Genomic DNA, 26,236 nt, shown 5'->3' on the forward strand with positions numbered 1-26,236 from the left:
TATCATTTGCTCGTGATTTTCAAGATTTCCATCTTTCCCCCTGCTCCGGACTGGACCTTAGTGTGGTCTTAGAAATTAATCTGAGGGACTGCATGAGTCACTGTACACAGCTCTCTCATTTCCAGCCCACAACAGCAGCCTTCACTGAGTTTATATCACGGGGAATTTGTTCAGGGCAGGCCACTGGAAAGCAAGACTCCTCATAGGGATGTGCTTGTGAGATCTGACAGAGAATCCCTGAAATATGCAGTAAAACCCATCGTTCCCTGCAGAGAGGCGGTGCAGCAGGCTTCAGAGGCCCTGTCTGATTCCCAGGAGGCAGCAAATGAGCTCCAGGCTTAGCTCTCAGGCAGATGCACAAGCTGGAGTAAGGCAGCAGGGCTGGGGAGTGAAGAGCCAAACTGACACTTACAGTAAACCTAGAGAACCCTACAAAACTGACATTCTGGGGGTCAGAGGGAGAGAGGCCTCTGAGGAAGTTCCAGTTGTTAGACAGCTGGATTGTATAGTGTAAACTGAGCTCTTTCTATTCTTATGAAAACCTTTCTGGTTCTTTAGCCCAGTGGTTCTCAACCAGGGGTACACATACCCCTGGGGTTATGCAGATGCCTTCTAGGGCATACATGAACTCATCTAGATATTTGCCTAGTTCTACAACAGGCTACATAAAAAGCATTAGCAAAGTCAGTGCAAACTAAAATTTTATACGCATAATGATGTGTTTATGCTGCTCTATATACTATACACTGAAATGTAAGTACAATATTCATATTCCAATTGAAATTTATTTTATAATTATATGGTAACAATGAGAAAGTAAGCAATTTTTCAGTAATAGTGGCATGGCATAGCTGTGCTGTGACACTTTTGTAATTTTATGTCTAATTTTGTAAGCAGGTAGTTTTTAAGTGAGGTGAAACTTGGGGGTACGCAAGACAAATCAGACTTCTGAAAGGGGTACAGTAGTCTGGAAAGGCTGAGAGCCACTGCTTTAGCTCTAAACAATAAAGTGTTGGGGAGAAAAGCTGTCTGGTGGAAAGCATTTTCTTTTTGCTGGAACTGCAGGATTCACAGAATCTTGTTGAAACAGGTGGTAGAAGTCCCTTTCTGAGTGCCTAGCACTTGTCTTCTGGATTTTCTCTCAAGGCCTTTGGTTGTGAGGGTAACATTTCAGTGTATTTGGCTAATTCACATTATGAAGTTATCAGAAAGGGCTTGATCCAAAATATACTGAAGTTAATTAAGTGATACTTATCGGCTTTGGCTCAGGCCCAAAATTTAATGGTGGTAGCATAGCAGAGAGATAATAAGAAATTATGAAATATTTCCGCACATAGGACCAGACTGTAAATTTGCACCTTGAGCAACTTGCACTGGCAAAAACCTAGCTTCGTGCCTGCAAACAGCACTTGCACGTCCAAAACTAGTAGTAAGACATCAACCTCTTGGATTTGCCTGAGCAAGTGCTGTTTACACATAAAGATTTGCAGGGATGTTCATACAAATAACTGTGCATGGAAAAATAACAGGCACTAATTTGTGAGCTCTTTGAACAACGTTCTGTATAGACGTAAAGTACATTGGGATCCTTTGAGATGAAAAGCACGATAAGAAGTAAGTATGGTATTTACACCCCTTCTGATACAGCCCCCTTACCTCTTATATATTTTACCTCGTCTACCTGTGCTTTTATACTGTGCCCATAACTATATCTGGGGCATGAGGTAGATTAGTCTATAACTCATTGTAATATTTCTTTCTCAGTTAATAATCTCTGCATTGTTGCTCCTGAATTTACTGGCTATCCTTTTATTTTAAGAAGCAAACACCCCTACTTTACTGGTCATTGGGAAGTTTAGACTTGAAATTAGATGAAGGTTTCTAACCATCAGAGGAGTGAAGTTTTGGAATAGCCTTCCAAGGGAAGCAGCAGGGGCAAAAGACCTATCTGGCTTTAAGATTAAACTCGATAAGTTTATGGAGGAGATGGTATGATGGGATAACATGATTCTGGCAATTAATTGATCTTTAAATATTCATGGTAAATAGGCCCAATGGCCTGTGATGGGATGTTAGATGGGGTGGGATCTGAGTTACTACAGAGAATTCTTTCCTGGGTATCTGGCTGGTGAATCTTGCCCATATGCTCAGGGTTTAGCTGATTGCCATATTTGGGGTCGGGAAGGAATTTTCCTCCAGAGCAGATTGGAAGAGGCCCTGGAGGTTTTTCGCCTTCCTCTGTAGCATGGGGCACGGGTCACTTGCTGGAAGATTCTCTGCTTCTTGAAGTCTTTAAACCACGACTTGAGGACTTCAATAGCTCAGACATAGGTGAGAAGTTTTTCGCAGGAGTGGGTGGGTGAGATTCTGTGGCCTGCATTGTGCAGGAGGTCAGACTAGATGATCATAATGGTCCCTTCTGACCTTAATATCTATGAATCTATGAATTTAGTGGAATATCCTCTCTTTCCCCGCCACTCCCCCGGCACACTCACAGCCACCTCCCTCCCTGTGAACGCCACAAAGACAGGCTTTGTCCTGGGGTTCTGAGTGCTTCCAGTTTTGTTCTGGTCTGAAATGGGGAAGGAAAACCTGCTTCACGGTTTGTTGATGCTTCTCATCCCACATGGAACTAGGAAGCATAGAGGGAGTTTGAAAATTTTGAACCTCTCAGTAGATATGGGACCTCATTTCAGTTCTGGAGTCTTACACAGGCACACTTAGTGGGTTTGGACAAATTTGGGCCTCAGTTTCCTCATCTGTACAACAGGGCTAATGATACTTCCTGACCTCACAGCATGGATCTGAGGATTAATTAGTTAATGTCTGTATAGTGCTTTAAGGTTCTGGGGCCAAATTCATCCTTGGTGTAATTCCATTTACCTCAATAGGATTACATCAGGAGTAAATTTAGCTCTTCAAGTCCAATTGTATATTGATGCTACTTCTTAAGAGAGGATTGGTTCTAATTCTTTTGCTTCTTTATATAGCCTCAGAAGTATACACCCTGCACAGCAGGTAAATTGTGCCACACTGTGCAATATGTGAGCTGTGCTGAAGAAATACCAGGTCCCTGCTTCAGAAAGAGAGCTGTGTCTAGGTAGAATACAATACAGAGCAAACACAGAGTGAGGGATTGCCACTTCCACTAGAATGTTCCTTGGGATGGGGGGGTTAGCGGTATTCTGAAGGAAGACAAAGAGTGAGCTGGGCATACGTTCATGAGGAGGCTTTTCCAGACATAAGGGGCAGACAGTTGGAAGGGGTTGTGGGAAAGGCAAAAGGAACAGACTGGGAGAAGCTTGGGAAGGACTGATTCATTCATCCCTAACTGAAGTCCTGTCACAGGCATGAAGCAGCAGAGGGATAGTCCAGTGGCATAGGGTGTGGTATGCTAAAGAAGCCCTCTTTGCCAAACGCAACAGGCCCAATATGAATAGCATCTGTGGATTGCACACTGCAATTGAGACACCCTCAGAAAAACCGCTATTGCAAATGGGGCCCGGTATGGAAGATTTTTGCCTCCTGGACCTAGATGTATTTACAGAAGGCAGAAAGGAGCAAGAGTTTTCTTTTGCCAGATTCTAAAACAGTTGCCTTCATTGTCTGCCTCCTACTGTTCCACCCCCCCCCCCCGCATATATACCCCTCCCAGACTCCCACCCTCCCCTTTGGGAGGTTTTCCATCTAAGTGTGAAAACTAGAAATCCCAAAGAACTGCAATCCAACCTCTACCTAGGGAAACTTTAAACCATTCATGCCATAAATATCTCTTAGAGGCTGCCTGACGTCAGAGGCTTCGGAGCGGGAGGCTGGTCTGAAAGTGAAAACAGCAGCAGTTCCAATCTGAGTACAGTACTGTGCAGGGAGCTACAGGAGAAGGACAAGCACTGCTCTGTGTGGATTATAGGACTGCAGAAAGGGGGGAACTGCGCAGAGACATGGGGACTACAATGTAAGTGCGGCTGCTGCAGCACCTCTCTCATTTCTTTATGAAAAAAGCTCAGGCAAGCCCTGCTTTCCTTTCTTTTCTAAAACAATCTGGAGACAGCTTGAGAGCTCAGATGATTCAGGTTTGGGTGTTTGTTTCTCTCAAGTGTACACACAGGGGCTGACAGAGCTTTCACGATGCGTGTGTGTGTGTGTTCATGTGAGAGAGAGATTTTTGGAAAGCTACCAAATGAATAGGGGATTGAAATGTTCTGGTAGCAGGACAGTTAAACCCCAAATAAACCCCAGGCAAGATACAACTTTCTTCAACTTTTTCACATCGTGTAATTTATTTTTAACCCTTTCATTCCTAACACTCAGCAGTGAGAGATTCCTCTTTCAGTGTCAGAAGCAAAGCAGTTTCCGGGCTCTGTGACAGTGGACGGAGTAGTTCTGTCCAATCCTGTTTGTCAGGCTTCTTAGGGGAGCAGATACTTAAATGCTTATTAGATAATACTTATTAAATCCTGAATACCAAGCACCTCAGTGCTGTATAACCTTGTGCCATTGGCTCTCTGGGGGAGCTTGGTAATTATATAGAAGAAGGAATTGAGAACTCTCAAGTCAGAAAACTAACTGTACCCTTTTCTGGGGCATCCCTGAGGAAGGCAGCTACTGCAGCAAGGAAAGACTCACAGTAGAAAGGAGGGGAGCAGGTGTGTCCCCAGGGATAACAAATTAAGGGATTGACAGCATAGACCAGCATTCTGATCCCAATGAAAACAGGTTTTTTTCTACCTTTATAACCCAAAGGATTCTCAAGCAATTTGTGAAGCCCTCTCTGTTAAAAAAAAGGCATATTCGCTGTAGGACAAAGATTTTATGTACTTATTTTTTATGAAAATTGAATAACACGCTGTACTCAATGTTAGTGCAATTAAATTAGCCACCTCTGTACATACACAGATTCACTTGCACAATTCTCCATCTGCAGCATGAAATAGCTGTTCTGAACAGACTTGGACGTTGCTGACTCCAGACTGAGTTGTTCAATGAGATCTCCTCTGCTTAGATTCTGTTTTCTTTCTAACCAGAGGTTTGAAGTGAATAAAGATTTAGATTTCCTTACCCGGACAGACAGGAGAGTTTGATACATGTTTGGTGACACTGACCTCATTAACATGAGATTTGAAAAAGACAGACTCCTTTACAACTGAGGGGGAGTTTGGTCAGTGCAGGTGTTGTAAGAAAAGGCAATGCTGTTTAATGAGTTGGGATGAGCAGCAGAATTGGTGTGATTTGTACCATGTCAGTGATGTCAGAAATTGGCTTCAACAAACAAGCAACCACAAAAAAGGCTGTTTCAAGTCAGTGCTAACTGGGCTGCTGTTTCTGTAATGCAATAAGTCTACAAATACGTTTCTTCTTGTGAGTGGGTGGCGGGGGGATAGAATTGGAGAATGAGGAGAAGCGAAATAAAATATCTTTTGGCTCTTTTAAGCTAAATCAGGTACATCCAAGTTTCTGTACGTAGAGTAGCTGCAGGAGTCTCCCTCTGTGCTTGAGTGGGTGGTGTAATGCCTACACCAGCTAATGAAATGGGGCACTGTTTCAATGGACAGATGTTCAAGGGCTAATCCAACAGAGCTATGCCATGCCATGCAATACAAGCTTGCCTGAGCTGAAGGAAATTAAATTAAATTAAGTTAAAAAGAACATGATTGTGTGTGTGCTGAGGGCCAAATCCTGCTGTCATTTACCCTGGTGTAAATCTGAAGTTAAATCAAGTGACTTCTAAGGTATTAGCTCTGGGTTTATGCTGGCGTAGCGCAGCAGCATTCAACCTTCCCTATTTATTTTTCATTGGGTTTTATTTCCAGTAACTAGGCAGCTGCTTTTCCAAGAAGCATTTCTTCACAACAGCCTAATTGCACTGGCTGGCTGGCAACATGAAGAAAAACCAGTTAAAAAGGGTTTTACAAGTTGTTAGGAGCTGAAAATGTTTTCTCCAGTAAACGCTGACATAATTAACAAGGGTAACAATGACTAGACAGACAATTTCAGGTGGCTCAGCAGTGACTCAGGCTGGCATACTGGGCTGCTGGAGCTGGAGCTGGCAGGGGATAGAGGAGAAAACTTCACATTCAGGAGCTAGTGAGGAAGAGCTGATCATGTCTCTCTTCTTTCCATACACCCCCACCTGAGCAGCTGGCCAGTGAGCAACTCTCCCTGTAGAGGTTTGAAAGTTTGGAAGAGGCTAGAGGGAAAAGAGATCTTCCATAATGGTCCCCAGGAGGCAGTGCTACACGTACAGCTGCTGGGGGGGAAATGGGAAGGGGAGCCACTGACATGATAGGAGACAAGTATGGTGCCCCAGAACGAGTGGGTGAGCTGTATATAAATGTGATCCCCAATATGGACCAGATTACTTCAACAGAGAGAGCCTGCACTTGGTTGCTTCATTCATAGGTTAGTGCCATAAAAGGGAGAGAGAATTTTGGAAGGCCGTAGAAAGCAAATGCTGTATTAAAAGGACGGTGTTGGTTTCCTTGTTGGGTTCTGGCTTCAGGGTGCAGCAGGATAATTTCTCAATAAAATCTTCATGCCAATCATTGTGTGACCCTGAAGGTTTAAAATATCTTCATTGTGCGTTGTAAATCCAATCACGTGATCTTACAAAGCTGAGTCAGCAGTTTAACCTTTTAACATCTTGTTTCTCTGTAATGTTTTGCTTGCTGGTGCTATACTTGCAGTTTACCTTAGCTGCGTTTTCTGTATCTCTAGGATATGATCCTGCTTTCATTGAAATCAGTGGAAAATCTTTTCAGCAAGACTGGGCCTGTTGTCAAGGAACACTGACTGTAAACTTTCTAATCCACTCTTTTTCTTCATGCAGAGACTGAGATCCTGCTAGAGTTGAGCAGTCTCATGTAGTCATCCTCCAGATGGAGCATTTCTGTTTCTGATCCTTCTCCCACAGCAATTGGAAGATTCCCCTGGGCTTTTGTGGAATCTTAAGAGCATATCAAGCCATTTTAGGGCAGCCACATGTCCTAATTGTTGAGAAATGGGAGGACCCCATTTCCTGACACTAAGGGTAAAGCTGTGTGGGAGATTTGGCTTTCAGCTCTTTAATTAATGCGAATTTTCAAACTCAGGCCAGTCCTATGGAGATCTGACCCACCAAGGCAAAAGCAGCATGTTCCTAAACCAAACAAAAACTGACTGCTCTGTTTTTAATCAAATGAAACATATGTTTGTTTTCATGTTTTTTATCCAATTACAAATGGACAGAGGTATCTCTTTAGGCTTTTTCCTCTCTCCACTCTCCTTCCCCAAAATGTGGCTCCTTTGATGTGTTGCCATTCCAGTAGGTTGGTCATGGTAATACGCATTGTAATAACATGTATTGGATCTGATTCTTTTTTCATATACATCAGTTTTATACCACTGTAACTCTATTGACTTCAATAGAATCACTCCTGATTTACACTTGTGTAAGTGATATCAGGACCAGGGTTGTTAACCTCTAAGTGCTATACCGACATTAACTGTGTTTCAAAATGCTCCTGAAAGCTCAGTAAGTTAATACGATTGGGCCAGAACCTTAGCTGATGTAAACTGGCATAGCAGCAACTGAGTTCCAGTTTACACCAACTGAGTGTAAATTGGCCCATTGTCTCCAGCTGAAAAAATCATAGAATCATAGAATATCAGGGTTGGAAGGGACCTCAGAAGGTCATCTAGTCCAACCCCCTGCTCGAAGCAGGACCAATTCCCAGTTAAATCATCCCAGCCAGGGCTTTGTCAAGCCTGACCTTAAAAACCTCTAAGGAAGGCGATTCTACCACCTCCCTAGGTAACGCATTCCAGTGTTTCACCACCCTCTTAGTGAAAAAGTTTTTCCTAATATCCAATCTAAACCTCCCCCACTGCAACTTGATAAATGGGTGAACTGAGGCACAGACCTGCTCACCTTTACACCCAGTGAAAATCTTTAGTAACCCCAGAGACTTCAATGAACTTACTTCACATTTCTATTGTAAAGTTCAAATAGCAGCAGAATTTGGCCCAGAGAAATTGAGGACCACATTCTGGGTCTCTTTATTTTTGGGCCCCAGTTTAAGACACTTAGACACACAAACTGCGACACCCAAAATTGCAAGTTACTTTTGTACATGCTGGCATAAGTGACAATGCCAAACCTACAAAGTGAGTTTTAGACTGGTGTAACCCCACTGAAGTCAATGGAATTACTCCTGATTTACAGCAATGTAAGTAATAGAAGAATTGGGTCCAGTGAGTCAGTGTCCAAGCTTAGAGAAATCTCGAGAGCTTTTGGATGTCAGTTCTCCTCTCACGTATTGATCTCTTGAATGGTCATGTAATAGCTTCTCACAATGGTTTTTCTGGTAGAATTTGTAACTCCCATGTAGTGTTTGCTTTGTGGTCCATGTCAGAGTCCCTCTAATATGCAAAGTGTCTGTCACCTTGGTATCTAATCACTGAGGTCCTGGCATGTCTGGTGATCTCTGCTGTGTCAGATATTGCCTTCTGGTCTCATGAGTTTTGGAGTGTTGGAGGGAGGTGGGGCAGTGCATCTGACCCAGAGAAATCCAGAAGTTTGTGGGTTTTGAATAGAGAAGCTACTCAGAGCTGTACAGAGAGAAAGCGAGACTTGAGACCCTTTTGATAGGTTGCAGTCAAAGGTAGGGGTTTCCCTGGAGTCACAGAAAGGGGAATGCAGAGACTTGTTTAAGGTAGGAAGAGGGAATCAGGTCTGGGGTCAGGTAAGGAACAATGGATATGACTTGACTGGAAGGAGTAGAGAGGGAGAAAGAGAGGTAACCTCAAGAGGCTGGGAAAAGCTTTAGATAAACTTTCCAGGGCCCATCACACATTGCCACCAAAATGGAATGAACTCCTTCCCTAAATAGCAAAAGCTTGCTTACTTGCTGGCCTCAAAGCAATAATCTCTAAAGTCGACATTTCTTGTCACAAGCTTTGAAGTTCACATTTGTTTTTGTTCAAGAAGAATTTTTCTCTTAGCTGTGTCCCAAGATGACTCAAACGCTGGCGAAACATGTTCCTGCCCAGTTCAGCTTTTATTTGAACTGAGTGTCAAGCCGAGCTTTGAGCCCCAGAAGCTCTTGTCAATTCTCTGTCCTTGGTGGATTTTTTAAAAAGTTGACTGGAAAACAAAGGAGTGTTTTTAGCGTGTGTTTCTGTTGATTCATGACAGCTAACAAACCTAGATTTTTTTCGTTGTTTGTTTGAAGGGGGAGAAAAAAGCTTTTAGCTGTTTGATGACTGAATTTATGAGCTATGAAGTCCTGACAGGTTAAAACTTACACAGAAACTTGTGGGAAAATGTCCAGCCTCTTTGAGTCAAACTACACAGATACCATTTAATTTTTAAGACTGGGACTGAAGATGTGTTTCCAGGAAACCTGGAAGAAAAGACCTAGCTTTTGGCAAATACAGCAAAGCAAGTTGGTTGTTCATCATCAATATATGGGTACCAGTGTCCCCAAAATGAACCATTAGAGCGGACAAAGAAACGCTAGAAGAAATAAGTCATTTTCACTATCTAGGGATTGAGCTGTGCAATATTGGTGACACCCTGCTAGATGTCAAGCAACAAATATCAAGAGCAGCAAACTACTTTCATAAACTTGTCAAGAATAGAAAAAGGAGCATCTTGGGCACTGACACAAAAATACAATTTTTTTAACACTGCCATCATATCTGTTCTCTTGTATGAAGCAGAGTCACGAAGTCTGCAACATAAATTGATAAGCAGATCAACTCACTCCAAAATAAATGCCCGCGGAAGATCTTCAAAGTCCATTGAAAGGGTTTCTTGCAACATTAGAAATTCTAAGTAGAACAAACCAGTCTAAAGCATCAGATATGGTGAGAATACGACGATGGACATATTTAGGACACACTTTAAGGATACCACCAACACAACTTCCACAGTGAGTGATAATTTGGACACCACCTGGAAAGAGAAAAAGAGGGCAACCTAGAAAAACGTTATGCAGAACAAAACGGAAAGAAGCCAGATCTATTAACACGACACTCAGAAGCCTGAGCAGACCAACTTGACTGAAATAAATGGCAGAAACTTATGGCTTCCTGCGGTTGAGGGAGGATAAAGAAAGAAGATATAGTTTAGAGAACTATATTTTTCAAGTTACTTTAAGTAGGGAGTAGCGAGGTGTGTTTTGGTTGCCAAAGTTATGAACAACCGAAATAGGAGATTATAATGGAAACTTCCTGGCAGTACTGTTCTTAGCCTACCAGCTGGCAGATACACATTATGACTAACTATGGCATAGATCCACCAAAATCACACATTCCCCCCAAGAAAACAAATCATCCCCCCATCTAGCTCCCTTCACTGGGATTCCATGTTCATCACTTTCAATGCATGTTACCTTCCATTCTTCTTCCCGTACTGATTTTTGATCTTTCCTCTCTGCTCCCCCTAGATAGATTCTTGTCTACACTAGGAAACTGGTCCATTGTTGACAATGATTGTCAGTAATGGATCTGCCCCAATTGGCTGAGATAGGTTTATTTGCTAGAGTAAACAGGACAAAACAATTGTTGACACCTCCATAGAGAGGGTGATTTAAGATTTAGTTCCACTGATGAACATTCTCAGCAACAGGCAGTATGTTAGTGCAAATGGGGTCTTGATTTCTCACTGACTCACTGCTGGCCATGTTGTCTGGATGCCTAGGATATGAGTCCCCTGCTTTAATCCACCTCAGCAGAATCCTGACCCCCTCCATGCAGGAGACTCCTTTGTTGTCTGCACATCAGATTAAAGAAAGCAACATCTTAACCAAACATAAGGAGACTTTAGTCCTTTGCTACTTTCAAAGCCACGTATACAGCGGGAGCCAATTAAACTGTGATGCCAGCAGCTGAATGCATGGTGAGACATTCAGTTGTGGTTCTTGCCTATTTTCTGATCTGTCAGCCTCCTTTGACACTATTATACAGGGCGGAAGTTATAACAACATCAGGGCCCTGCCAATACAGACTGTTCTCCAGCTGTGTCCTACTGAGATATGAACATGTCCTCATTGCTTCTTTCCATATTTTTACTGCCCTGCGGGTCAGATGTCCCGATGAGTGAATCCCTGTGGCTCTGGTGCAGAGGTCCTGAACTATGTTGCTGGTGACAGAAGTTCAAAGCTTGACCTTAACCTTTCATCATCAGCAGGAGTCAGGCAGCTAGCCTATGTGAGTGTAGCAGAGTCTGTAGCACTCAGCATTGTTAAGCTTTGGGGAGAAGAGCAGATGCACCCTCTGAGTAGGTGAAATTTTTCTTAGGGAACCCATGAATAATTTTCCAGCTGTGCCTGGGCCTATCTAGAATAGCTTTATGTACTTTCTGAGGGACACGTGTTCAGGTCTAAATGTCCAACTGCCCTGCATGACACATTTTTTGCTTTAAACGGAGGCAAAATTTTATAAGGAACAATTCACTTCACCATCTCCTGTATTAATCACAAAGACAATGTTAATACTCACACCCAATGGGCCATCTCCAGAGGCCCTTACTTTGATTTTACTCAGCCCTTATTCAGATCAAGCTTCTATTTGTCTGAGAAAGAACTAAATGAAAACTGGTATTATGAAATGTTATCGCTTCCACATAACATCCTTGCACCTTTCATAAAACGCACATGCGGAGAGTGTAGCACCTTGAGACTCGGAGCTAAGTTTTCAATCACTGGGCTCCATTTTTGCAGGTGCAAATGGCAGCAAAATAATTTTTGCTATATGTCAGGTCTTCTAGCCTTGGATTTGCAAGAACAATCAAGGATTTAGACAACTAAGTGACATTTGCTGCACCTGCAATTATTTTCATGTACAGAAATGGAGGCTCACACAAAGCTGGGCTGAAATATGGTCTCTAATGTCTATCCAGAATGTTATGGAGCAGGGACATGATAGTCCAGCTCTGTACAATGCACTGACTCAAAAAAAAGATGGTTAATTGCACTGGGGTAAGACTGTAAATGTTGTATCCTTGCCTGCTTCACCTGACAGCAGGAAGTTAACTTGCCCCCACTCCCTGTGGCTAGCCCCAGGTACTGATGGTGCATTAATCAAAGGGAAAGCATTCTAAGTACACTGCAGACTGCATTGGACATAAAGTCCAAGTGATTAGAGAGCTCCCAGTAGACCACAGTGACATGTGTGACCAAGGCAAATCAAAATAGAAACAGGTTGTGAAAAATCCTGTGTATCTCCTTTTGTTTCTCTTTCTTTTCACGCTTGGATGTTGCCCTGAACTTTGACCTAACTGGCCTATTGGGAAGTATGTCCCTTAGCTCTGATAAAACAACACCAGGAATAGTTGTTTCTGGGCACCTCAATACCAGGGCCAAGGGTGTTAGGAGGACTTCCAGATTCTTATGATGCAATTGGCCAATAGAATTCAACTACTATTGACTGACGTATCAAGGGGCTTTGGGACTTTCTTTTCCACTTGAATCAGATAATGTACTTTTTTAGACAAAAAAATAAAAATAAACCTAAACCACAAACAAACTAGAATGGGTTTGGAAACTTAGAACCAGGTCCTGTGACGTGCTGTATCTCCTGAGGGAGGGTGAGTGCTCTCAACTTCCACTGAAGTCATGTTATCCTGAATCTTGACTTTGCTTCTGCTGAATGATCAGTGCAAAATCTACATTGCCATTAACTGCTGGTGTCCTTTAGTTAATAATGGACACTTCCATGAATATTGGGTTCAGTGCTCCCAAACTGGTTCTGTTTCTTGTTAACAGATCAGCTCACACACCATGAATGTGGAAGCCATGTTCTCCAACTTTTATATTTAAACTGAATGACCCAAAGGACCATAAGCCTGGCTGAGTTTCTACATTTGTTGTACATAATCTGGCACAATTCGTACCACCCACTTCCAGGTTCAGGGTTCATAAGAAGCAACTCACAGCTCTGTAGTGCCTAGAAAAGTTTTTTAAACCCACTGAATGTCATACAGATACAATGCTAGATTGGGCTGGTAGTTCTGGGTCTTCAGGTAAGTAAGCTGAACACTGCTTCTGAACAGCATCCCTGGGAACTTCAGGGTAACAGAGAATGCAGTACTGGTTCTAGTCAGCAGTACCAGGACTTGAGGAGTTTGTTCCACAGTCTGTGTGCAAGTTCCTTAAAAGAGAGGACTCGCTTTTAAATATTCATCACACAAGCATGCATTAGTCATTGCATTATTTTAGTGTCTGCATATCTGTTACTCCCAGTAATCTTTTGGCAGACTTTCCCCCATCCTCAGAGGTACACTCTCACCTCTCCTTAGTTTGGGTCATTTTCACCATGCCTATCCCAGAAGTTGTCATTGTCGTGCTTGAGTTTTGTGACTGTAGGTGATGGCACCAGGGAGAAAAAGTAGCAGCTCAGGAGATGCTACGATACTGAATTACTGGAGGAAAATTTTCAGGAAAGGGTTCTCCATAACCCTGCTGGAGCACTGCTTCCACTTACCTTACCACTGCCTTCACCTTCCTAACCACAGCCACTTGTTCTGCCCATCCCTTCCTATCCAGCAGCTGATGGTGCTGCCCTTGTGGTGTGGGACTGGCCATCTAACCCAAGCCTAAGCAGAGCTCTGCTGCACTGACCTGCTGGGCCAGAACGGGCCTTTAAATTTCAAATGTTTGATATCTGTGGGGAGATTTCCCTATAGGCCCATTTCTTCAGGCTTCTCTGTTGTACGGTCTGTTCTACATGACAATAGGTTATCAACATTTTATGATTCTGGCTCTCTTGAACTGTACCAGGGAGCTGCAGAAGGTCTCCTGTGGGCAGACTGTGTCACAGGTCTAAAAGCAGCCTCTTTGCCTGCGTTTGCCTGGCTGGCTATGCTGAACCAAGCAACATCAATCATGGCGTATGCAACTGGACAAGACATTTGTAAACTCCATTATGGAAACTAATGAGCTGCAGGTGAGGGCTAGGCTGCTGCTGTAGCCAACTCCCAGTTGCTTGCTTATTAAATTCTATAAGCTAAGCAACGTGGTCAGTACTTGGATGGGAGACCTGTGATTAAAAACTCAGCACGAAGCAGAAAGTGGTGTTGATGATTTAGATGTCTGTAGACATCTAAACTCTGAACCCTTTCCTGACAATTTCAAAGAAGAGATTGAAATCTGCAGAAGAGGATGGTAGGAGGCATATTTGGAATTGAACCATCACGTCCTATGGTGTTTTTGAGTTCTAGTTGATGTCAGTGGGGACTGGATTGGGCCCCTAAGGTTTAATTTTCAGACACACAGAGCACCCATACCTCCAATTCACTTAAAATGGAGTTGTGGGCGGTACAGAGAGATTCAGTCACTTGCCTAAAGTCACGGAGATAGTCAAGATCAGAGCCAGAATGAGAATGCAGCAGTTCTTGGTTCCCATTGAATAAGCAATTACACATGAAAAACTGATACAACCTCCGGAGCCGTGCAAGAATCTTGTTTAACAGCAAGTCTTGAAGTAGGTCATTAGATTTTATTTTTTTAAATTGCTATATTTTTCATAACAATAGCAGCTACCATCATCTGTGCAGCAGGACTGGCTATCAGCTGAGTAGGAACATTTTTCTGTTAATAAGAGCTCTCCTCCCATCATACTGGCCATTTAATAAACACCAGGAAACTGTTTGAAAGTCCTAAGCAGTGGTTCAGCAGAGACCCAGCTGATCACTGAGTGTGGCTGTGAGGCTCTGCAGTACATCACACTTTTAAAATGCACTGCTTCTTGGTTGACTATGTTAGGGAAGTTATCTTGCGTGGCTTTTTGTATATGCATTAGACGGGGAGAGGATGCAGGAAACCCTGTCCCCTAATGGCAGCCATACTTTTGGCTAGGGCTGTGTGGAACACGGAATGACCCTAGAGGTGGCATGTCAGGGGGAGCCACAGTCCCCTCACTCCCTGCACATTAGCAAGTGTTGGCAGGAGAATGCTGGGAGGCCCTGGCCAGACCTTTTTAAAGATGTAGCAATTCCCACTGCTCTCATTACTATCCTTCAGCAACCAGGAGGCACTATGCCTTGCAAAGACAATCACACAAGTTTGGAGTGTTTGGTTTGGGCCTCTCTGGATAACAAGTTCAACATGGTTCAGAGCTGGAGTGGGGACAGGGCCAGAAAGGTGAGTTATACATCTTTTGTATTTAGCTGAGTTTTCCGAACATTGAGGTCTGAGATGAGCTTCTGCCTAGCCTCCTGGCATTTGTCTGAGGCAGGTGTTATTATCTGTATTTTAGTGAAATGGAGTCAGAGACATGCATTGACTTGCCCCTGGCCATATGGAAATTCACAGATAGTCAGGTTTGCAACTTTGTTACTCAGGAGCACACAGATGAATGGTATGTACTGCACCTTTAAAAGGAGAAGATCCCCTCCCCTTACTTGCAGCAGATGCAGCTGCCCTTGTGTTGAGATGCAGCCTGCTGAAGAGGAGACACACACACTGTGCTCTCTCTCTTGCTCTTTCATTAAGATTTTGTTCATGTTTTTATTCTCGTTTAATATAAAATAAAGGTCTTCATGATAACTGTAAATATATTCAATGTACTGTATGTATTTCATGATGACTGTAAAAATTATGCTCGTATATTAAAAAGTCTATTGGTTCTTGTAATTACTGATCCTCCAGTAGAAACCAGTACAGACCAGTAGAAACCGATAGAGACCAAATGAAGGGTTTCTAAAACATCTAACCGAAGGTTCCCTTGCTACACAGAGATGCGCAAAAATGAAAATGCTGGGATGATAAAGTTAATGCAACTTTTATGCCTTTCAAAAAGACGTTCAGTTCAGGTTCACTCTGGAGTTTTGACCAAAATTTCCTGTCTGTTCTTATTTTATCTGAATACCTTTGCCCATCCCTGTCTGTCAGCCATAACTGTTTGTGTCAACTTCCCCATGGCCCAGCACGGAGTGTGCAGGCCCTTTCCTTTAAAGCCCTCAGAATTTACATAACCCTGGAATTGTAGCAATGTGAAATGTGGCTCTGGTTACAATAACAAGGATTTAGGGAATGCAGAGAGAGATTGGAACTGCAAAGGCATAAAAGCAAAACAAAACAAAACCCCACATGCTGTTTTCATTTTCAGCAGCCACGTGAGAACTGTCCTCTGGTTTCTGGCTATAAATAAATTGCTGTCGTCACAGGAAGATGGAAAACAAAACAATTTGCATTCCTCCCAAATTTTCATAAGGTTATAAAAAAAGGAAAGGTAAATGTTTCTTAAGCAAAATATGTCTGTGCAGAGGAAGGTTTAATTAACACTCAAGGGGCCTGGCATTTGCATCAAGCGAAGAAGTTTGACATTAATCCTCTCTGCCCCCTGCCTCCCTGCCAACCCTCCCAAGCAAATCACTTAGAGCTGACTGTGGATTTAAGACACAATGCCATAGTGGTGCTGCTGCTAAGGATGCAGAGGCCTACTGTCCCAGTAGCAGTTTAGGCAGGCACAATGCCTTTGAGAGCAGTGCCCGCTGCTAGCCCGTTACAAAGCACAGCCTACCTCTTCTGGCTGGTGCTCTGCTGGAGAGGTGGGACCTTGGTCCCACATTTGTCCCACCCCTTCTATCCCCTTTACAGAATCTAATGCCTCTGTCAGTACTAGACTACCCAGGAAAGCAAGGACCAGGATTGTGAGTGGCTCCTCTGCAGAGGCATGAGAATGAAGGGAAGGGTCTTTGGGCCCTCTCCCCAACCATGTGCATTTATGCAAAGCCAGGCACAATCTTGCCCTTACGTTTTTCAGGGACAGATTCAACCATAGGCTGAATGGGAGACCAATTGAAGTGTTAGCAGATATGCACTGACTTGGGCTGTTGAGTTTAGCTGCAGTAAGAAGCTGCCCAAATAGAAGAGCTCTCTCCTCTGAAAACCCATCCGTTGGGTGTGGGAAGTGGGATAAGGCATAGCTAGACCTAGAACACCCTTGCTCACCAGAAATTGATCCCAACAGTGAAGGCTGCAAGAAGAGGCTTCCCAGAAGACTTTGTATAACAAGAACCCATTCAAGGACCACAGGCTTTAGGAAGGGGCTGGATTACCAAGAGGCAAGTCCTCCATCATAGCAAAGGGGCAGGGAATAGAAATGTGGCTGACTTGTGATGAGGCAGGTTAAGAGATGGGGAATCAATTTAATGTCTTGAACAGTGGAACAAAAATATTCTTTATATACTGTACTTATGGCCAGTGCACTGTACTGGAAACTAGTACTATTAGGAAGAGGCAAGCCAAAGAGATAGCCTTTGAATTCAGATCTGGATTAGGTACGGACAAGGGATCAGGCTCCATGGCAATGACATAGGGATGGGTTGGATCTGGGAATTTCAGTAAAGGAGCAGGATAGGAGGAAGGTCAAATATGAAGCTCTGACTTTGGTGTCTCTACTGTTAATGGACCTTCCTGTAACTTCCTCCTCATCAACACTTGGCTAAAAAGTCGTCAGTACCTTCTCTTTATAACATGAATGGGTGCTGTGGCAATTACTGTGCTGTCACAAATAAAGGATTCTGACTGCAATTCAAGAATACAAAACAAAACAAATGAACTTTTATGAAACAAGGTTACTGTTTTCATGCAAATGTCCCCAATAATGAAGAAAATCTGAAGAAGAGAAATACAGAGAGTATTGTATAATGTACAATTTACACTTATACAAAGCACATTCTACCGAAAAATCTCAAAGTGTACTACAGTGTATTAGCCCCATTTTACCTATGAGGAAACCAGAGCAAGAGAGAATTAGGGGTATATTTTTAGAAGAGTTGAGGCCAAGTGTCCTTGTTTTTGAGGCAGAGGGACAATTTGAACCCACATTTTGCGACCACAAAATTAATTGTGACCACAAATGTGATTATTTTCACCACTAACTACCCAGTTCCCTTGCAGCTTGATAGCTGGGGGTACAAGTACTCAGATTTGCATTCACAATTTAGCTGTGGATATAAAAATGCTGGCACACATTTTGCAGGTGCAAATTACTCTTGCCCTTCTGAAAAGTTACCCCTGTGTGATTAGCCCAAGGTCATGCATAGAGTCACTGGCAGAACTGGGTACAGAACCTCTGTAGTGTGTTTCCACACCCTTCCTCTAATACTAGATCATACCTCCTCCCACAGAGGTTTGGTTCTAAATGAAATGTCTCAATAACGAGTGAGTGTCTCTTTAGAAAAGGTAGTGTAGTCTTTGCAGTCAGCTAGATTCAGCAATAGAAATACTAATGGATATTGCTCTAGTTGAAAATCTAAAAAGAGGATTTTAACTCTCTCTATTAAAATAGGGAATGTGTTTTTTATACCAATGAGACAGAGAGTGAGCAGATGAATGCAGGTGTAAGGCTCCATAAAGTTTTTACTTCAATGTGTTTGGGGTGACCACATTACTCATAAGTGGTTAGATCATGAGTGGGTTATGCAGGTCATCCCAAATAAATACCAATAAAATGCTTTCACTCCCCTCACATTGTGAAGGATCTTATTTATACCATTTTTTTCTTGGCTGTCCCCCCCCCCCCCCCCGACCCCTCTTTGAAGTACATTAGCTACTATGGGAACAATGTTACTAGTCAAGACAGGGATTCGTTTCAATACCAAGTGGAGTGTAAAGCCAGTCGATATAATAGTTTGAAATCTGTAGTGTGACCCATAGGACTTTACATGATGATTATTTTGACCACATATGTGGTTTTAATAAATACAAGTGAATTGGATAACTCAGGCACTCAGGCTGGATCCAGAAACGTATTTAGGTACCCGTCCCCCAGACTTAAACATCTAAGCCCCAGTTTTAGGCACTACCACAATACACAGTGACAAAATCTGCATTTTGTGTCTCTGCTGTCCTTTTCTTTGCCCTTTTGTGTGTCACAAAGTGAGCTGAGCCTTTAAGTGAGTGTTGGGTTCAACCTCAATTATGACTAGTTTACCTCTCAGTCCAGGTGTCATGTGATGGAAGTACATGACTAGGAATCAAGCCTGTTGGGGAATATAAGGGCAGCCTGAATTCAGTTGGTGAGGCTCAGGGTTTTAAGGGTGTTTAATGCTTATTGAAATTAATAGCAGTTGGGAGCCTACATACCTTTGAGGATCTGGGCCCACGAGTGTGTTGGGGAGAGTGTGATGTTATTGACAGGAACTGTGACCATATAGATCATTGTTGCACCTGGTCTTGTATGGAGGAGGCCAAGTCGGGTGTCGATGGAAAGGTTGTAGTTTGCTGGTTATGGTTATGCTGTCTGTATGTGTGTATCATTTTTGTATTCGAAGTTATTAATATTGGCTATGTACTTGTTTGTTTTTAAGTAGCCCCAGTGAAGCATTTGGTCAGCTACTTGAGAAAAGACTATTCTCAGTAAGTGCCCAATCAAGAAACACTTAAGCTGACAATGAACTTTGAGAGACACTAATCCACATCTGAGCTTTCCTGGGAACGTTCAAACTAACATGTAAGCAATGGCGTCGGCCTGTAAAGAACTGTAAAACCCTGTAGGAGACTTAGGGTTAGAGAAGACCTGGGAAGTCACTTTCTACACCAGTCAGATGGAAAGGCCTGGCTGGAGCTATCTGCCATGAGGGGCAGGGGTCAGAATCCTTAAGAAGTTTATATGGCTTATATATCAATGTGGTGGAAGGAATACCAGGCAGCAGGACTTCAGAGTGGGAAGGAAATATTGAGCCCGCAAGGGGCTGAAGAAACTGTAGAGCTGAGAAAAGAGTGGCTTTGGTTTAAGCTGACATTTGAACTGTGATGTGGTTTTAATAAATTATAGAATCCCAAGAAAGGGGTGCACTTGAATGACATGGGTCCCTATGTGTGGTTATTGGGTAGCTCATGAAGGGCAAACTGAGGCAGTGAAAGGGCCTGATGATAGATTGGATAAGCCCTGCTACTTTATGCTCTTCAGTGTACCTTAGTATTGAGGTAGCAGCAGCTTAGTCCAGTTTCCAGTGGCCCAATGTCCACCTCACAAAAGCCGTCACCACTACTGTCAATTGTGCGGAGGCCCAGGACTAAATGGGCCATGTAGGCTACTCTGTTATTTTATCTGAGGGGAAGTCACTAAAGGACAAGATGAGGAAGTGTGGTGGGGTGATTTGGAGGGGAAATGGTAGCATTGCTGTCTGTACTGTATCAGTTTTGAGGTTAAATAGAGGACTTCTGTCTCCAGAGTTTTTAATGTGGCATCCATTAAAATCAGTGGAGTTATATAGAGTTGGGGTAATGAAGTAGAGAATCAGGCCCTATGAGTCTGCAGTCTCCAAAAGGTTAACATTGTTGAGAATTATGTGAATGGACCCATGAGAGAACAGACTCCTATGACTTTAATGAAGTTTCTCTTAAAACTGTTCAGTGAAATGCCATGGGAACAGAACAAGGAGAAGGTCACTCTGATGGTATTTCTCAGAATGGCAATAGTACAGCAGCATTCAGGGAATGTCTTGGAGCAGAATGATTTGGCTTCTTTTTTTTTAACAGAATAAACTGATTAATAAAAATAATTTGTAACAATAATTTGTAATAATTTAGGGCTTCTCTTGAATAATGGATACAAGCATTCATCTGTCTAAAGTGGCTGATACCTATAAAGCCTAAGACAGACAGACAGAGCCATCTATTAAATAAACAACTTGGTCTATGTTAAACTTTTCATGCAGATGTTTTTTTTCTTCCTGTCAGTATTTAAGATAGTTTCACCATACTGAAGGTTGGTGGCTAAATGTATTGAATGAAAGGTTGTCCCTGTCACTGTAGCTACTGTAAAGATCTTGGTGATGTTGCTGAGGTGCTCAGATAGGGCTTGATCCTGCAATGTGTTAAGCTCTTGGGCCCAAACCAGCAAAACATTTAAGGATATGCTTAACTTTAAACACATGAATAGCCCCATTAAAATCAATAGAATTATTAAAACATTTAAAGTTAAGCATGTGCTTAAATAAGCTGCTGGATCAGGGCCAGAATGATCAGAACCTTGCAGGATCAAGCCCCTCACTGCAGTGATGAGGGCCATAAGAGAACCTAGACAGAAATGCGATTTTTGTAACTTCTCTTGGAAGCAAGTGAACCAGTGTACTTTCCACAGCAACAGAACACTAGGGGGACCTAGTTTTTTGTTATTATTTCTCCAGCAGAACACCTTCACTGCCATAAAAGCTGCACTAAATCATCTGAAGGTGGGCTTTTCTTACACTGGTGCCATGCAGTCCTGAACTTAATGTACAGACCCGAAACAGAGGGAGTGAGGAGAGGAAAACAGGATCTGTAGGGATCACCCAGGTTAGTTCTGATTTGTTTTTTGGGAGCCCGGGGGGCCGGAGGAGGAGTTATTTATTTATTTGTTTCTTAAATTTGTATTATATTATTCACAGTGAACATCTTGTCTATTATAACCAAATATGGGGACTCATTACAAGATGGTTTTCCACTCACCCAGTTACAGCAAGGTAGTGCAGACAGGGTATAACCATATCCCAGCAGCTGGGATCTACGCTCCAATTTTTTGCACTGTTGTAGCTAGGCCTGAGAACAAGTTTTGTAAGTTGGTCTTGGTAATAGTTGTAGTGAAGATGGGGAGGCTTTTAGGTTGAACTTTCTCTTTTAAGCTAAGGAATAAGAAGAGAAGATCTTTTCTGGCTGATTGGAAGCGATAGCTCAATAACTTGCTTGATTCTGTGGAGTTAATATTTTTCTTGTTTTGACTCACCATGGACTCCAGTGCAAACAAAACACTCTTTTAACTCCCTGGGACAAGAGCTGCCTCTCCTCCATCTTCTTCCTCACTGAAATTTAAAATCCTACAAGGCTTTGGTTTGTAGGGAGGAGGCTCTGTGTTGCTAATAGGGCTGTACGCTAAAGTTCTTCATAAACTGTGATCAATGCTTAAGTCTTGGAATTTGTATTGGCATTTAGGTTTTTTTATGGTGTTTGCAGGAGTCTTCTAAGGGGCTGAAATAACAGATCTGCTCTTCTCATGCTGTCTCCATCATCCAGGAATGGAAATGTTGAGAAGGGAAAGGGACTGACTCTATGATCCCTGCATCTTGAGATGTCATTGACAAGGCGCAATGTGGGTGTAAAATGCTACCAGATCAGGATGGTACTGGCATTACACAGGTGTGAATGACTGCACAAGGTGCAGTCAATGGTGAATGAGGCCCCAGGACTCAGGCTTAATCCAATTGCTAATAGTTTCATCTCGATTCCATGTGTTGCAGAGGGACATGTTTACTTTCCATCACTATTAATAATCAGCACAATACATCTTTAAAGTGCTTTACCAAAGGTAAGTAATTCATCATGATTGACAACATGGACCTCCTCTCAGGCAATTGGTTTCTTTTTCTTCATGGGCAGTATTCCTCAAGTTAATAATGGTTCTAGGCGTCTGCTCCACAGCTGAGTGTGAATCTAGGCCCTGATTCTCACTCTCTTATCCTAGTTTTAAGCCAGTGTAATTGTTGATTTCAACAGAGTTACACTGGTATAAAACTGGTCTACAAGAGTAGAGAATCAGGGCCCCTGTCCTAGATAAATGTGTGCTGCTCTCCTGAAACATACTGAATCTCCTACTGGCTCACATTACCACTGATGGAACTAAGTCTAGCAGGGTCTGGGTGTGCCTCTCTTCTTATCTCAGGTCGTGTCTACGCTACAGCAGCACAGCTATGACGCTGTAGCAATGCCGCTGTAGTCCCATAGTGTGGACGCTTCCTACAGTGATAGAAGGGGTTTTCTTTGTCACTGTAGGAACTCCACCCCTCTGAGTGGCAGTAGCTAGGTCGACAGAGGGATTCTTCCATCAGCCCAGCCACATCTACCCCAGGGGGTTAGGCCAGCATACCTATGGCACTTAGAGCTGTGAATTTTTCACACTCCTGAGCAACGCAGGGGTGTTGATCTAAATTTTAAGTGTTGACCGGGCCTCAGTCAGTCCCTTCACCAAATATCAATGTAGGTTTTTGTTTCTGGAACTATGCAGTCTCACTGTTAATCACTTGTGTACCACTTAGCGCCTCTCTGCATTATTCCTAATGCACTAAAAGTCATCCTGCCAAGTATAGCAAAGCCGCTTTAAACCCCTCCTTTCTCCTCCTGTCCACCCCTCGAGATCAACCAGCTTTTCAAGTGAACAACTCAGCACCCCATGCCTAAGAACACAGAGCCACCTTTCCATAGGAACGTTGTCACATTTCCAGGACTCCTAAGTATACAGGAATTCCTGTAAGGAAAGCCAAGTGTTCTTCAGGAAAGTGCGCGTCACAGAGTAGGACAATTTCTGTGTGATGGGAAGTCATGCCATGTCCAGGAAAATCAGGGTGGGTTAAATATGGCACAATACCAAAAACTGATGAAGAGCTTGGCAGCAGAGTGGTTTGAGAATAAATGTCATTTATCATCCATTGCTATAATAAGATCAGCTTCTTTCCTAATAGATCACAGGCTCTTACTAGGGATCAGTTCTGCCACTGAAATTGCCTGTAAATGCTACAGAATATTAGTATTTAAAATTTACATGGCACACTGTACCCACATTCACTAACTAATCCTTCTAATATTTACACAAAGTAGGGACAGAGGAAGGTACTGTTGTCCCCATTTAACAGAGATTTTTAAGTGGCTTGCCAAAGATCAGAGAAGGAGTTACTGGGCCAGTAACCTGCTCCAGTTACTCTCAGATGATGCAAAGCAGATAGAACCCTCATAGATCTGGCTACTTGGGAATTCCCTGTGACTGGAGAGGAATTCCTGGTGGTGTAAGGATGGTACAGTAGCTCTACTACATTCCCATGCCCTGCCCCCACTGTGGAGGGCAGTAAGGTCAAGCAATAGAACATGTGGCTGGAACACTTCTAAGTTCCCTGGCTGTTTGAACAGCATCTTAGAGGTCATAGACAGGTGGGTATAGTTTACAGCAGCCCTGGGATTGCTCTAAGTCACACACTTGGTCAAAGCTACCCCTGACCAGGGAGCAACAAAGGCAGCTTAAAGCCATTTTTTCTTCCCTCTCCAGTGGAACTCAGCCAGACCAAACGATCTTCCCTGGTGTTTGAGCCAAGACTAGGAATGTCCTCCAACCCAGAGATAAATGACTTTTCTCTGGTTCTGTAGTGAGATGCCCTCAGACACTTCATAGGTTGTTGCTTCTTGTTTTCATGGATTTATTGATTTGACTTGACTGCCAGATGCTGGGACTGGATGACAGGGGACAGATCACTTGACGATTGCCCTCTTCTATTCATTCCCTTGAAAGCATCTGGCATTGGCCACCATCGGAAGACAGGATACTGGGCTAAGATGGACCATTGGTCTGACCAGTATGGAGATGCTTATGTTCTGTGTTCATGTATATTAGGTTTCAATTCCTTCTTCACATATACTGTGGGTATATCCCTGGAAGTCACTGGGCACTGTGTGTGCATAGCTGGGAACTGCATTAGTCTCTTAGGCCCAGAGTTTTAAAGGTACTTAGGCATTGCTGGGTTCAGTATTACAATGCCTAACTGATTTAGGAGTCTAAATCTCATTTTCAAAAGGCATTTAGGCACTTAGGAGTCTAAGTCCCAATGCCAATCTCTTTTTCTGGGAGGGAGGAGAGTATATAAATGAAATAAGCACACAGCAGTGAGGGGGTCATTGGAGAAGTGCTCTATTTCACAAAGCAATGATCTGTGCTTCATTAACTTTGAGGCAGAAGTAAAGTCTGAGCAGCTGTAATTCAACTGTAAGGGAAGTGTAACAGGGAGGCTTGCCCCTTATGGGCTAGCCAACCCTGATTATGGAATGAGGCACACCTGGGTTGAATCAGGCAATTCCCTAGAAAGGGCAGCAGCTGGCTACAGTGAAGGGGGAAGTGCAGGAAATTGTGGTGAGTAAGGAAAGGTGCCTACTGAGGAGAACCTGAGATTGGGGGGGCTTGGGAGAGACTGGAAAGGCCTTGGGCAGGGAGGATGAAGAGAAATCTTGTGTTGTGTGGACTTTGTTTGGGGATGTTGAGTATTATTTGCAGTTTGTTTTAGATGTATAAACCTGGTCCCCAAGGTGAAGTGTTTCTGACCAAGGAAAAAGCCTGAAGGAAGCTTCTATTTGAACAGTCCAAGAGGGGAAACTGAGTCAGCTTGCCTGTAGTATGCCTCTATGCCATGAAGGGGTGCATGGGAGGCAGTGGGCCCAGTTACAGGAATCAACTAAGGAGACAATTTTACTTTTAGAAAGGTTTAGTTTTTACTCATTCCTAGCTAGGTCACCCCCACCTTCATTCTTCCAGTAGTTTGGAAACTTTTTTCCACTAGCTAAAAATAAAAGGATGCCTTTTGACCCCTTCCCCAGCTGCTCTAGTAGTGCCAGCTCTGCTTCCCCCCTTGCTCCAGGCTCAGCTGCCTTAGCTCACACAGGCCACTTACAAAATCGAAATAGATAGAGAATAAGAGGTTTAAAAGGGGTCTGGGAAGGGAGGAGGAAATGAGTGTGGAAGGGGGAGACTGGAACTTAGAGAGGAAGCTGCAATGTGCCATCTACAAGAAGGCCCAAACCAATACCCCAGATCCAAAAAAACCCTTTGGATTCAGATCTGAACTTAGTGTTTGGCTTGGCCTGAATTTTTATGACTGGCCAATCCCTAACCCTGGGTTGAAACGTCCCCCAACTTTGGGAACATTCAGGTTTGGAGCTGAATGTTGTGGTTCAGGCCCTTCTGTGATGTCAAAGCAGACTTTAATTTAGCAGAGCAATATTTGGGCTAGTATATTTGTGTTGGAGCAGCTGAGTACCCTTTGTAGTACTGTGAGGACTGCTACAAGTAATTAGGTAGTTCTTATATGGACTTCCTTTGAACAAAGGATGCTGTCCAGTTGTTGAGGCCCAGCACTTTGAATTACTTTGTATCTGTTACTAATCTGGAGGGACTTCTGGCTCTAGATACTATTTTTTTTTATTAATATTCACCTTTTTTAAATATTCATTGAGAAACTAAGCAAACCTCCTTTCTTCATACTGGACCAACAACAAATAACTTTTACTCTTCTAGCAGCGGCAATTAACTATAAACCCTCTTTCCATAGTATGCTAGTGTCAGTGGTGCTGCAGGTGCTCTAAAAAGGAAGTAGACCAACAAATCAATCTCCATTTCAAGCATTTCATTAGAAGTATGTTCTGGGACAGTGTCAGACACATACGCACCATTCTGGCCAACTGGAAAACTACAAAACCTACCAATTGTGTTAATGTTTTAACTTTCCATCTGATAG

The 26,236-nt window shown here is 43.0% G+C and overlaps 1 protein-coding gene across 2 annotated transcripts in view; it reads left to right on the forward strand.

The window, feature by feature from the left end:
• Positions 1-3,865: 3,865 nt before the first annotated feature.
• DAAM2 (dishevelled associated activator of morphogenesis 2) overlaps positions 3,866-26,236 on the forward strand; it is a 243,696-nt gene continuing 221,325 nt past the window's right edge. For both annotated transcript variants that reach the window (XM_073338564.2, XM_073338566.2), the window contains exon 1: positions 3,866-3,955. The gene's annotated coding sequence lies outside the window, so the exon portion shown is untranslated. The remainder of the gene's footprint in view (positions 3,956-26,236) is intronic.

Source organism: Lepidochelys kempii, chromosome 3 (assembly GCF_965140285.1).
Source record: "Lepidochelys kempii isolate rLepKem1 chromosome 3, rLepKem1.hap1, whole genome shotgun sequence".
In the NCBI taxonomy this organism is placed as follows: domain Eukaryota; kingdom Metazoa; phylum Chordata; order Testudines; family Cheloniidae; genus Lepidochelys; species Lepidochelys kempii.